The 14957-nt window shown below is 40.0% G+C and overlaps 1 protein-coding gene across 5 annotated transcripts in view; it reads left to right on the top strand.

Annotated features, from left to right (window-relative positions):
- The window catches only part of Grid2 (glutamate ionotropic receptor delta type subunit 2), a 1406062-nt gene that overhangs the window by 1173848 nt on the left and 217257 nt on the right, over positions 1 to 14957 (top strand). The gene's annotated exons all lie outside the window — the stretch shown is intronic.

Raw genomic sequence — 14957 nt, forward strand, 5'->3', positions numbered from 1 at the left:
AATGGATAGCAATAGCAGCAACAGTCACCTTCACTTTTTCTCTATGACCTTTCATAGCAGACTAGGTCTGATCCTGCGTCTGAGCTTTCTGCACAGAAGACAAATGCTCCTCTAAAGAGGGTTTTATTATTTTAGTTACTCTGCTTCAGGTTCCAGTAGGGCTCTCACCCTTCGGGATCGACCTAAATCATCTTTGCCTCATTGTCCTCATTGTCTTCTTTGCGAGAAAGTGAATATTCTTAGCATGTTAGCTGTAGCCTCTAAGGAGGAAATGCATGATCTTGCTCTATCCAGTGAATCCTCTGATATCTTTGACCTCATTATATAAATCCAATTTCTAAAGGCCAAAGTGCTGGTTGGAAATATGACTTTCTTGTCTTTCTCAAAAGGCTCCTGGAAAATTAGCAAGGCATCATCAGAATAAAAACCTAGGAGTATAGAGTGAACCAGTCTCTAGCTAAGCATGTGTATTGAGGGAAGGAAGAAAGGGTGGATGTTTTAGGTTTATCATGTAGGTACTTACAGAATGTAAATAAATTAGAGCTTCTAATTAAATCTTTTCATTTTGGAGGGTTTGAAGAAATAATTTTCCTTCATATTATCAACCACCAAAAGTGAACTTTGCAGGCCTGGAGGAGTACATTCATGCCCAAGTGTGTGTTCAGTGTTGATAAGGCCCTCACTCAACCCCCCACTGCAGAAAAACAGAAATACTATTTTTGAGTATCAATAAAAATAGAAATTCTTATTTTGTACTTGTATTACAGTTCAGTAGGGAAAGCTGCCCAAAGATAGCTCATTTTCTCTCATCAAACATATATAATCTCAATAAAGTATTTTAAAACAAACGTACGTGTTCACCCATGCAGCCGTGTATCCTTCTTCAAATATTTGCTAAATACTAGCTGTGTGCCAGGCTCCTAGATAGGAAGTAGAGATTTATTCAGCTTTAGAGAAAAGGTCACTGGGCTCATGAGCTGGAATCTGGTGAAGAAGACGAGAGGGATAGAAAACATGGTTCAAATGCTGACAGATGCCATGAGACTTTCAATAGGATGTTAAGGTGAAAGTTGCAGAGACGATCTACAGCTCACGTTTTTTTCTCGGTATCTCACTTTACTCACTCATTGACGAAAACACTCCCAGTGGAAGCACGAGCCGAGAAGCCCTCTCATCCTGGATTTAAGTGTAGTTCGATTTTTAAAATAAATTCTGAAATTGGAGCATATATGTTAGAATCCTGCTGAGACTTGAAAGTTTCATCGTTATGATAAGAATTCCTAGCTCATACAGATTTTGTTAACACTAAATCAGGCCACGCATGTTGATTTTCTTCTCTAAACCCAGCAATTGGGAGGCTGAAGCAAGAGAAGAGGGTTGTTGTTAAGTTGTAGATCAGCCTAGGGCACATAGCAAGTTCCCAACTCAAAAGCCTAAAAATAAATAAGTAATAAAGATGAAATACCATTATTTAGGTAAAGTTTCAGTAAATAATACAAGCAGAAGCAGAACCTATCTTTTTAAGATAGCTTGAGAGATTAACAAGAGAATGGACTTATGAAGAATTTGTATCTACAAAACTGTATCATTTACTATTTCCTTCTTTAATTTATAATTGTAATATGATAAAAAAAAGAAAAAGAAAGTGCAGTTTGAGAAGTAGAAGGGATTTCTATTTCCTCAGAGTTGACTGATCAGGACAGGCAATCAGTTGAGGCAAATAAGTCCACCCCGGAGATGTGTCTTCTACCTTTGATGGAAGGGTAGCAAACCCTAACCCAATGAATAAGCAAGCCTGTGTAAAATGAGTTTGTAGATTTTGTTCACCAAATTGGAGGCAGTTGAAAATTGACTGGTCACAGGATAGACAGCAATAATAAAGTGCATTTGGGTTCAGTTTGTAAGGATTGAGGCAAGTTTTAGTAAAAAGCAAAATCAGCAATGGAACAATAACCTCATCTGTCGAAGCTCACTGAAGGTTCAGAAATCCAGGCCTATAAGACACGAAGCCTGACTATGGGTTCTGTGCCCAGAAACTTGATCTTATACAGCTCACATAGCTGCTTCCTGTTCTCTGTCACTGGTTTCTAATTTGTGGATGCAGGAAATAGAAAAAAAGAAAAAAAAGTTCTTCAGCTGTATCTTTAACAGAAATCCATATCTGTAGTAACTGCTTCACAGAGAAATCCACATCACTGGGAAGGTCAGTCCTCACAATCTATAACGCTGAATAGCTCTCATTAATGTCTTGGGTTCTACTTGTTCTTAATTGAGCTACCAGTTTCCCCTCCAGGAAGGTTTAACATGATCCCCTCAGGTATTTTTGTTCAATTGTGCCTGAGACATCTGCGCAAACACACAGTAAGTTGAGAGTTCGTATTCTTGCAAGACAGTCACGTGTGCTGAGCCATCCTAATTAAACTGAAACCAGTGCATTGCAGTGTTCCTCCTGCGGATTTCAGCATAAGTATTCCAAAGGTATGATCTGGGAAATATAACTGGATTTTTTTTTTTCAGGAGGTTAGCGGTTATTCTTGAGTACCTTCTGTGAATCAGGCAGTTGTCTCAGTGGTGATGAGAGGAATGAAGTCTTCTCTGGAGTTAACCTCCTAGCAAATGAGCAGACAGTAAAGAAAGTAAAACAAACAAGCAAGCAAACATATTGTATGTTCAGGAGTGTGAAAAGATAAAAAAAAGAAGCGAAACCATAGAGGAGGGTTTGAAGTGTGGACAGCCAGGTTGTCCTAACCTCTTAGATTTGGCAACCAAGGCTTCACTGTAAAGGAGACCCTGGAATAAAAACTTGAAGCATTTGGGATGGGAAGACAGAGAAACTGACGAAAAGAAGGAGATAGATTGAGAAATAATGGTGGATTCCTGGACAAAATATTTTTACATAGAGAGTCCGTCAATCCAAGCTCCAAGGTGGGCAATACCTGGATTTTTGTAGACTATTCATAAAATAAGACCTGGTGAAATAAGCCTACCGGATCTGGACCAGAGTTTCAACAAGAGCGGAGAGTTAGAAAGTCAAAAATAAAGTGGAGAAAACTACAATGTCTTACTCTTTAAAGCATGATCCTCTGGGGCAACAGCGAGAACCCCACCTGAGAGCTGATGATAAACACCGACTCTCAGCCCCACCCGAGGCCTCTGAAGGTGGACCTTAGACTTACAAAATGTGAGAATAATTCTTGTGCATCGTAGGGTTTACATCATACTAATGCAGGATCATCTAGAACATTCTGATTTGGCTTTCACATGTGAGGGATAAAAAACTCGAGGTTTTTGAACAGAAATGTAATCTGACTGATGTCACATTTTGGCAAAGACATCCTGGGGGGAAAAACAACTAATGTGGCATGTGGAAGCTGGATGTAAGCAAGGAGCCCACACTTGGGGCCTGGTAACGTTCTAAAATAACACCACAGCAACTTCCACCCTATTGAAACACAATGCAGACTACAACACTGAGCAATCTTTGAAATCTATCAAACTATTTTGGTGGGTGGAAATGGGAGGTGAGATAGGTAATTCCCAAAATCCCATAGAGAAACTGCTGGGTCTCTATTTCTATTATCTGTGGTGGCAGGAAGAGAGTTCCTTTAGAACTATTTTTATTTATATGAATAAACAGTAGCTTAGGTCTTTGTCTTAGTGTAGAGATTTGGGGGAAAAGGAATAGGGGTGGTAATTCTGGAAAGCAGAAGAAACTTTAGGTCAGTAGACTTCCTAGATCAGACGAAGAGTCCTCTGCAATGTTGGGCACAACTATTAATGTAATGCATCGGCATAATAAGGTTCTCTGTCTGTCCTGTTCAGCTGCCCCACTATAAACACAGAGTGGGCATGGTAAATTTCTCCAGATCTGGTCTTACATACATAAGTATCAGAGAAAACAATAGGGGCAATGGAGTTGATTATGCACAAACAAGTGATTATTATTATTGCTTTCATGGATTCTAATCTGCATATGAATGTGATAAGAAAGGAAAACTGAGGACACCAAAAGAATGGCAGGAACAATCAGTTATAGGTCAGAATGGGACTTGGGAGACAATGGGTCTGTGAGCTCGAATAATAGAGTTAAAATAGTATGAGGTTGGTTCTGAGAGGACATATTTGAACGTGAGATTATAAAGAATGCTGCTGTTTTTAAAGATGACAGGGTGGGGAAATGCTTGCCTGAAATAAAAGGAAAAGCACTCTTGGCAACAAGGAAGTCAGGAGACTGGGAAATCAGTTACTGGAAAAGGTTGTCTATCTCCAAAAATACCCAGAGAGCTGGATATGGAAGAGTGCCAGGAAACCACATGATAAAACCAAGTAGAGCTGATGAGAAGCAGTTAGTACAGTCTGGTAACAGGAGCTCGAAGACTAGAGGATGTCAGTGACAGGCATCCAGGAGTGCTGCAATGGTGAAAAGGTTGTCTGCTCCTGATCCAGCCCGATGGTGTGAACATTCTAGCGAAGGAAAATAGCACCAAATGAGAAAAGAGTAAGAAGCATGGTGCCCTGAGGAGAAGCAGGTTCTAGTGAGCAAAAGAAGGTAGAAGTCTTCAAACAGGAAATGTGGGGTATAGGTCAGGGAGCCATCCATTTTGGTTTGCCTAAGATGATCTCATTCTCCCAACACTTTCAGCATCATTTGCCTTTCTCCCTTAGGAATTTCCATATGACAGTTAATTGTACAGTCTCCCTAAACACAAGGACTTCACTGATGATGGAACTCCTGAAAGCACAGTAGAAGTATCTGGAGAGCTATCTAAAATTAGCGGATATGTATAATCATATGGATAATATATAAGTAAGGTTCTGGGAACCTTGGGCTTGGCATGATGGTGAGCATTTGGTGAATGAAGCCAAACATAACTGTGACTCTAGACAAGGAGTGATGAGGTGTTGAAATAAGAATGCCAGAGGGGTGCACATGTTCCCAGTGGCATATTGAGATGTGGATACCTCTGACCACAGAGACATCAGAGTCACGGCCTGGCCAACTTTGGTCTATAAGCAGCCAATGCTAGAGTGTATTTCTACCTCAGATTGGACGGGGGTGGCTAGGATGGTGGGTGGCTAATACATGCTAGACTTTAAGAGAATACATACAGACCAAGTTGTACAAAAGGTGAAAAAGGCCATGAGTACAACACAAATATCAACCACGGTACAGTTGTATTTATTCTTAATCCTGGTCATAGGTACCTTTAATCCATGATAACCACATTCTCTTTTCCAGTTGGTCCACTTTGCCTCCCCTTACCGTGCTGTAATATCATTTGGCACTGAGTGGAAATGCCAAAGTAGAGTAAACGTAATCAATCTGAAGCTGAAAGATAGATCAAATGCGTTTCAGTGAACAGCATAACTGACTGGGTGTATAACTTTAAAATCTAGCTTAGGCCTTTATTACGAAAATGAATCATCATCGGGACCTTGTGGGAGTGTTGAAGAGGGGAGGAGAAAGGTAAGGAGGGGAGCAGAGAAAAATGTAGAGCTCAATAAAAATCAATAAAAAAATCAGAGTTAAAAAAATAAAAAAAATGAATCAAAGTGAACACTACTTGAGGAAATAAAACTAAACAGCTCTAGGCTATGAGAAGCCAAGCATTGGGCTGTCATAATGCTGGGCTTAAAGCTGGCACCATTTGCCCTCTTGTCAAAAGACTGCATTAAACAGTATGAGTCACTTTCTGTCTCTCCAGAAATCAGAGTTCCTCTGTAGGAGTTAATTATCACACAGCGAAAGAGGGGAATCTCACACCAAAGTGAGACAGAGAGAGTCCGAGTCCATTTCTCATTCTGCGGATGTATAGTCAATTCCTTGTGTTTGACGGGTGTTGCTAATCTCTATTTTTTAGAAACTTATTTTTATTATAACCCTTGTGGATATTTTGAATAAAATTCAGTGTTGATTCTACATCTACTCAACAGGAGAAGAAAAACCTAGAGTTAGGAAAGTCTTAAGTATTCGCTAGTTTACTGGGGTTTGGGTGAGTCAGATTCTGGAGAACACAAAACATGCCACAGCTACAAGTTCTTATCTTGATGCTCAGACCAAAGAAAAAAATGTGGTGTGTGGAGTGGATCTTGATCAAAATAATGAGGTTTCCTATGGGTGTAAAGATAACACAACTTGTCAGAATATATGGTCTTAAGGTTGTTTTTTTTTTTTTTTTTTTTTTTTTTTTAATACTGGAAATTGGATTTTGCAGCCAGGACGTAAGCCTTATCTAACATTCTTCCGATTAGTAACTTTCAGTTCCACAGTGTCTAGTCACTCACTTCTTACACAATGGTGGTTTCCTCCTGGGAGGCCCATGGTTAGTGCTGGTTTAACACACACCTGTGAACTCAAGCAGAAAACTTGCCCAGGAAGCCTTCACTTCTGAGTTCGTCATGCATTCACTGCGCTTAGAGCTTCCTAGACAGTAAGAACTTTTAACAGTGTTCGCCGTTTGCTCGGTTCTTACTTAAAACTTCTGCAAACTGGAAAATGCCATGTGCCTCCAAAAATCCTGTTGGAAAATTTAAACTTACAATCTTACCAGTATTCTAGAATCAACTCACTCTGCTCACCTCCTTTACCCCTGGGGTCAGCCTCCACTGACAGTGGGGCATGTAGCTTTCTCACTTTCTTGTCCATTTTATCAGACAGTATATGCAAATAAGTGCACATATGCATCAGGAATTTTAGCTTGAGTCATACTTTTCCTTCTATTTATTTATTTGTGTGATTGTGGAAAGTACATGCCACCTGCCACCCTTCTTGAATGAATATCAGAGGACACTTGCTGGAGTTGCTTCTCTCCCCTCACTGTGTCCTGGGGAGTGAACTCAGGTAGTCAGGCCTGGCATCGAGCACTTTTAACTGCAGAGCCATCTTGCTGGTCCCTGGTTCATATTTTGATTATTTTAAATAACCTTGACCTTTTTAAGTTACTACATCACAAACACGTTTCAGGTTAGAGTATATAACCTGTACACCATTGCATTACCTTCCCAACATCCCGTGAACTTGTTTTTTTTTATTTTTATCTATTTATTTATTAAAGATTTCTGCCTCCTCCCCGCCACCGCCTCCCATTTCCCTCCCCCTCCCCAATCAAGTCCCCCTCCCTCATCAGCCCAAAGAGCAATCAGGGTTCCCTGACCTGTGGGAAGTCCAAGGACCACCCACCTCCATCCAGGTCTAGTAAGGTGAGCATCCAAACTGCCTAGGCTCCCACAAAGCCAGTACGCGCAGTGGAATCAAAAACCCATTGTCATTGTTCTTGAGTTCTCAGTAGTCCTCATTGTCTGCTATGTTCAGCGAGTCCAGTTTTATCCCAGGCTTTTTCAGACCCAGGCCAGCTGGCTGTGAATTTGTTAAATGCATTGAAGTTTACTCTATCTGGAAAACAGTAACACTGAACATGCGTTTTTGTGTAACTGTTAATTTTCTTCTAGACATGCTCCTAAAATTGGCGCTGTAAGTTGGAGTGCACTCACATTAGCATATTTACAGCTATGTAATACGGTCTCTATTGACATACCAGCCCTTACTGCGAATAATTACCAGTACCCCATTCCTCTCACTTCCTGCCCAAAACTTAGAATTTACGACATCACAGCTATTTTGCTTTTCATTTGCCCAAAATGATGAATGAATAGTATTTCACCTCGATCTTCCATTTTCTGATTGTTTTAGTGAAACTGAACATTTTAAAGGTATATTTTGTACATCTATAGATAGGCAAATTTTTACTTTGTCCATTTCTATTACAGTTTTATAAATGTAAGATGTCTTTTGTGTTACTGTAGATTGAACCCAAGGGCTCCCATTCTGTAGCAAACTCTCCCACTGAGCTGTGTTTCTAGCCCTCTCCTTTAATATTTTTTTTTAAAAAAAAAAGGTCTGGCTTGGAACCACTCTGTAACCCAGGCAAATCTTGAACTTGAAATCCTGTCCCAGCATCCTGGCTAACCAGGGTTCCACCTTGTGGCACCTGGCCCAGCTCTTTTTTTATGTGAATAATACAAAAATCTTTTGTTTTTGATAGTCTGCTTTTCATCCTCAATGTTTTCATCTTCCCGCCCATTTCCACATCTGCACCTCTGCTGCCAGGGAGCAATGGCAGAAAACGACGCTTGGTCACGTTCCACTATAAATCCACATGCCCCGGTGTGCACTTCAGCACACACTTTTTTTTGGCAGCCAATATTTCTACAGAACGGCATTTACTTTGCAAAGAACAGAAAAAAAAAATAAGTGGTTCTGTAAATATGTCTTTAAGCCATTTGCTGTTTGTGCTTCTTTCTATCCCTGAGACTGAAAAGAAACAAGGATGTAAATCATGATATATGGGGAGACGCCTCAACATTTTGAAATAATTCTCTATGAGTATTTTCTAATGAAGATGTCAGACTGTCCTGCTTGTTTGCTTGTTCCCCTGTAAAAAGTGCTTTTAACATGCATTTTGCATTCTTAATATCTGCTCCGTTGGTGGTAGTCAGAACCCTGTATAGGCATCATTTGTGCCCTGAAGGCCCCAGAACCTAGATGTCCCTTCAAATCCATAGCAAGTTCTTTCTTTCCTACATCTCCTCCCCCTCCCTTCCTCTTCATCTAATTTATGAGTTCTGTATTGTACTGCAATTTTCTTCTCCACTGCTCGATTGAGTTCTCCAGATGAAGCACAAAGGCCATGATCACCACCCTATATTTCTATTCTTACATCTCCAAATTCATTGTCATTTGGGGCACTAAAACTTCTGATTTCAAATCCTCCTCACTCATTAAATATCTGTAAGTATTATTTTCCTTATTTTGAATCAATCTATATTACAAAAAATCCTTTATAGCTCTGCAGTAGGACACTAGCTCAGCCTGAGAAATAAGTAAATAAAGAGTGAGTGCTTCAAGAATATTTGGGACAACAGATATGTTACAATATAAAATCATTCTTATTCTTTTTTTTTCATGCCATTATTTAGTTTTATTTTGCTTTTATGTTTCAAACTGGATTCTTCTAAGTCCAACTAAATTAGGACCAGAAACACATCAGCTTCTACTGTTGACTGGTCTATTCAAATTAGATGGTATGTGGAGAAGAGACTAAAAAATTCCAGGCTCATAAATTGTACTTATTTTCATACTCACCTACCAGCTTTCTTGTTAACTAATACAATGTTTAATTTGCCAAGCAAATTACAGAGATGCCTTGCCTTTCACATGTAAACTATTAGTCTGTCTTTGGTGCATATTCACTAAGTGGGTTTTATCTGCTCCCTTATTTGCTTCATGCTTTTTTCTATTCTTATTCTTAATAGAAAATTAAATCCTCCATTATACATCGTTATAGATACCAAGGTCTCTAAATGCAAAGTATATTTTCTTTTTTTTTCATTTTTATTTATTGAGAAAAAAAATTTCTGCCTCCTCCCAGCCTCCCACTCCTCCCCCCTCCCCCCACTTCTTTCCCCCTCCCCTCACTCCTCTCCCCCTCCCTCTCCAGTCTGAAGAGCAGTCAGGGTTCCCTGCCCTGTGGAAAGTCCAAAGTCCTCCCCCCTCCATCCTGGTCTAGGAAGGAGAACATCCAAACTGGCTAGGCTCCCACAAAGCCAGGACATGAAGTAGGATCAAAACCCAGTGCCATTGTCCTTGGCTTCTCAGCAGCCCTCCTTGTTCGCCATATTCAGAGAGTCCGGTTTTATCCCATGCTTTTTCAGTCACAGTCCAGCTGGCCTTGGTGAGCTCCAATAGACCAGCCCCACTGTCTCCGTGGGTGGGTGCACCCCTTGTGGTCCTGACTTCTTAGCTCATGTTCTCCCTCCTTCTGTTCCTCATTGGGACTTTGAGAGCTTAGTCCAGTGCTCCAGTGTGGGTCTCTGTCTCTATCTCCATCCATCGCCAGATGAAGGTTCTATGGTGATATGCAAAATATTCATCAGTATGGCTATAGGATAGGATCATTTCAGGTTCCCTATCCTCAGCTGCCCCAGGAACTAACTGGGGAGCTCACCTTGGGCACCTGGAAGCCCCTCTAGGTCCAAGTCTCTTGCCAACCCTAAGATGGCTCCCTTAATTAAGATATGTACTTCCCTGCTCCCCTAGCCAACCTTCCTTTATCCCAATCATCCCGTTGCCCCAAGTTCTCCCCATCCTACCCTTCTCATTTTTCTCTCCCCATCTCCCCTTACCCCCTCCCACCCCACCCTTAAGATCCCGATTTTTGCCTGGCAATCTTGTCTATTTCCCATACCCAGGAGGATAGCTATATGTTTTTCTTTGGGTTCACCTTCTTATCTAGCTTCTTTAGGATAACAAATTATAGACTCACTGACCTTTATTTATGGCTAGAACCCAATTATGAGTGAGTATACCCCTTGTTCATATTTTTGGGTCTGGGTTACCTCACTCAGGATATATTTTCTATTTCCATCCATTTGCATGCAAAATTTGAGAAGTCATTGTTTTTTACCGCTGAGTAGTACTCTAATGTGTATATTTTCCACACTTTCTTCATCCATTCTTCCATTGAAGGACATCTAGGTTGTTTCCAGGTTCTGGCTATTACAAATAATGCTGTTATGAACATAGTTGAACAAATGCCCTTGTCATATGATCGGGCATCTCTTGGGTATATTCCCAAGAGTGGTATTGCTGGGTCCAGGGGTAGGTTGATCCGAATTTCCTGAAAAACCGAAACACTGCTTTCCAGAGTGGTTGCACAAGATTGCATTCCCACCAGCAATGGATGAGGGTACCCCTTCCTCCACAACCTCTCCAGCAGAGGCTATCATTGGTGTTTTTGATTTTAGCCAATCTGACAGGTGTAAGATGATATCTCAATGTTGTTTTGATTTGCATTTCCCTGATCGCTAAAGAGGTTGAGCATGACCTTAAGTGTCTTTTGGCCATTTGAACTTCTTCTGTTGAGAATTCTCTGTTCAGATCAGTGCCCCATTTTTTAATTGGGTTAATTAGCATATTAAAGTCTAGTTTCTTGAGTTCTTTATATATTTTGGAGATCAGACCTTTGTCTGTTGCGGGGTTGGTGAAGATCTTCTCCCAGTCAGTGGGTTGCCTTTTTGTCTTAGTGACAGTGTCCTTTGCTTTAGAGAAGCTTCTCAGGACCAATGGAATCGTATAGAAGACCCAGACTTTAACCCACAAACCTGTGAACACCTCATTTTCGATAAAGGAGCTAAAAGTATACAATGGAAGAAAGAAAGCATCTTCAACAAATGGTGCTGGCACAACTGGATGTCAACCTGTAGAAGAATGAAAATAGACCCATATCAATCACCATGCACTAAACTCAAGTCCAAATGGATCAAAGACCTCAATATCAGTCCCAACACACTGAACCTGATAGAAGAGAAATTGGGAGGTACCCTACAACAGATGGGCACAGGCGATCGCTTCCTAGGTATAACCCCAGCAGCACAGACATTAAGAGCAACATTGAATAAATGGGACCTACTGAAACAAAGTATATTTTCAATAACTCAGCAACTAAGATAGATACTCACTTTTGAAGTCAAAATGAGTTGGTTTGCAATATAATTTGATCACTTTATAATAATATTTTAATAACATTTAGCATAAACTTTTAAACCATATTTCTTTTTATACTTAAGATGTATGTGCATGTCATGTTGACATGTTGAGGTCTGAATGTACGTATGTCTGTGTGTGTGTATATGTGTGTATGTGTGTGTGTGTGTGTGTGTGTGTGTATGCTGTGTGGCTATGATGGAGGTTAGAGGACAACTTGCCATATGCAGTTCTGTCTTTCTGCCATGTGGAACCTGGAGATTCAGCTCCATTCTTCATACTATATTGTTCATCCTGTACATTTTATCAAAATGTTTTATTTATTTTTTGAACTGGGCTAAAGTACAAGTGACATAAAACGTAACATCTTCAGTATTTTAAGTGTGCAGTTAAAGGTTAGTGAATAGATTCACATTGTTATACAACATCCACACTTCATCTAAGCTCTGTCTTATAAAACTAAAACTGGTTTTTATTAAGTAACGCCCCCACTATTCCTGCACCCACTCCACTATCCTTCGCCATTTTGCTTTTCATCTCTACGAATTTGATCATTCTAAATATCACATATAGATGGTCCCATACAGTACCTGTCCTTCCGTGACTGGCTTATATAACTTAGCAAAGTATCCCGACAGTTCATTCATGACACTACATGCGTCAACATTCTCTTCCACGTTCAGGTCGAACTGTATTCACTTCGCTGCATTGTGTTAGCTATTCCTAGGAAGACATAAACAATGTCTATTCACCCCAGAAAAAGTACAGTTCTACCCAAGTTCAGAATGGCAAACCAACTAGTTTATTGGTCTTCCTAACAGAGCATACGTATAGGGTTACTTACGTGACTTGCAAACAGCTGCATCACTGAAAGGTCCTAGCACATCAAGGCTGATGCCCTTGTGGAGAGTTCACATTCAGCTGACTTTCCATGCCTGTACACACTAGCATCTCCCAAGATCACTGGGAGGCATATATAGGACAGCAGAAGGGAACAATGAAGAAATCCCAGTAGAAGATTCCGTGGCCCTTTTCTCCCTCCTGCCAGGGAGTATTATTGCCATTACCATAGCCATCTCTGTTTCATTTTGTTCAATTAGTTCAATGGCTACCTGAAAACATTGAAAAAGTAAAAACTATCATTACTCCATGATGGTGATGGGAAAACATCATGCTGGAATGCATGTATTACATATTGCTTATCTTTTCACTCTCAGTGAACTCTTGGAAACATTTACCTCTTGGGAAGTGTGACTTCCATTTTCGCAAGTATATATATATATATATATCTATTAGAATCCTCCCTTTTAATTCTTATGGATTTATATTAGAAGTAGAATTGCTGTATTATATGATCATTCAGTTGTCAAATCATATTTTTGAAGAGAACCATACTGTTTCTCTTAGTGTCATCTTTGGCACCAAAGCATCTGTTTATACAAACACAGGACAAGATTCTAATTTCTCTTAATGCTTGCCATTATCTGCCATCACCATGCATTAATCTATTATCTATCTTATTTTATCTATCTATCTTTCTTTCAACTATCACCTATATATATATATAACATAATCCATATATATATATGTCTATTATATGCCTATCTATGACCTATATATGTCTGTTTTATTAAGAGTGGACATTTTCATTGTTGAGAAGGTAGAAATATATAAAACTATAATCAATTTTAATATGCATTTTAGTAAGTTCTATACTGTCTAACAAACTTGAATATTATTATATTTCAAATCTATATCAGTAGAAAATTAAATTTAGCTGGCTTATCATATAAAATCCTGAAACATAAGCTTTAGTCTCTCCCACAAAATAGTTTGCCCACTAGTGATTTTCTAAGCCAGAAAAGACTGGCAATCGATTAAATCTATCAAGAGAAACAAATCAGAATGCGTAGTGAAGCTTGGGCAATTTAACAAATGAAAATTAAAATTGGTAATATTGTATGATGGCAATCTTGTCAATTTAATTGGATTGAGGATTGTATAGAAAATTCGAATGGCATTCTTCAGAGTTTATCTGTTGGGGCATTTCCAAAGAGGATTACCTGAGGGAGTAAGAGATGCCCTGAATATGGACATAGGCTGGGGGCCCCAACTCAGTAAATGGGGGACAAGGAGAGGATGGTTAGCACAGGAGCTCTCTGCCTTGTGACTGCCGTGATTTGAACATTTCTGCTCCCACACACTTCAACCTTGATACACTGCTCGCTCATCTTCAGCACAGAACTACAGAACCACACTTTCAGGGATGGACACTCCTGATACTGAGAGTCAGAAGAGCTGGGTCACCCATCCTGCCATGAGCATGATCTAACTAGCCCACTAGCTTTTGGGGGCATTAATGATAATGCCATGTTGTAAGAGGGTGGGTGCCCTTCACAGTGTGAGCTCCAGACCAGTTGCCAGTTGCAGTGTGTGCAGTGTGTGTGCATATATATATATATATATATATATATATATATATATATATATATACGCAGTATGTATATTATATGTACAAGCGATACAATATAAAACAATATAGCATGATATAAGCATTCGCATGCTTGAATTTTTCAGTACCAAGGCACAAATCCTGCCCCTATCTTTGTTCTTTATTTTCAATTCATCAGCTAGTTGAGGTTAACTGAGGGATACATCAGATGGCAAATGTTTCTGCACTATGGTACTGGCATCTGTTTTGTCAGAAGAAAACATCACTTATCTACTCGCTCTGCTTCTCCACCTGATGCCCTGCCAGCCCCCGCCAGGCTGATGTCTGACACTGAGCTCATTATCTTTCTCGCCAAGCTGATGCTTATCTGCCCATATTTCTTATTTCGGTTCAAAAGCACCAATGCCCTGCCCGCTTTACACTCTGGAAATTGAAGAGTAATTTTTATTGTCTGCGTTTTTCTTACAAAGTGAATTAATTGCCTTACCTCTCAAAGCTGCCTGTGTAGCCTCTCTTCTATTAATTCTCACCTTTCCCTTTTCACTCACAGTTTAGCAATTCATGTCCTTATTACTCTCTGGGACTGCAGGAAACACTAACGCTACCTTTCCCTTTCTGTGCATCAATCTTCCCTCACCATAGTACCAAGAGTGATCCATCTTACCGCAAAGGTGTTGAAATGGCCCACCACAGCTCAGATTGTTTGCGCTGGCATTTAGAGGTCTCTATGGCCTGCCATTACTCACTCCTTTACTCTGAGTTTGCGCCTTCATTATTTTCACTCAAAGAATGCCAATAGCCTGTCCTGTGGGATCGATCTGATGCCTTCCTTTTCCTTTCACGTGCTTCTATTTGGCCAAAGCCAGATACTTTCTCTTAACACCCCTTCCACATTCTTTTCCAGGCACCCACCTCTTTTCAGCCATCAGTGCATTCCGCTATCTTCTTTTGCTATTTATAGGT

Source organism: Microtus oregoni, unplaced genomic scaffold (genome assembly GCF_018167655.1).
Source record: "Microtus oregoni isolate MIOR12 unplaced genomic scaffold, Mior012 000002F_ref0000024, whole genome shotgun sequence".
Lineage (NCBI taxonomy): Eukaryota > Metazoa > Chordata > Mammalia > Rodentia > Cricetidae > Microtus > Microtus oregoni.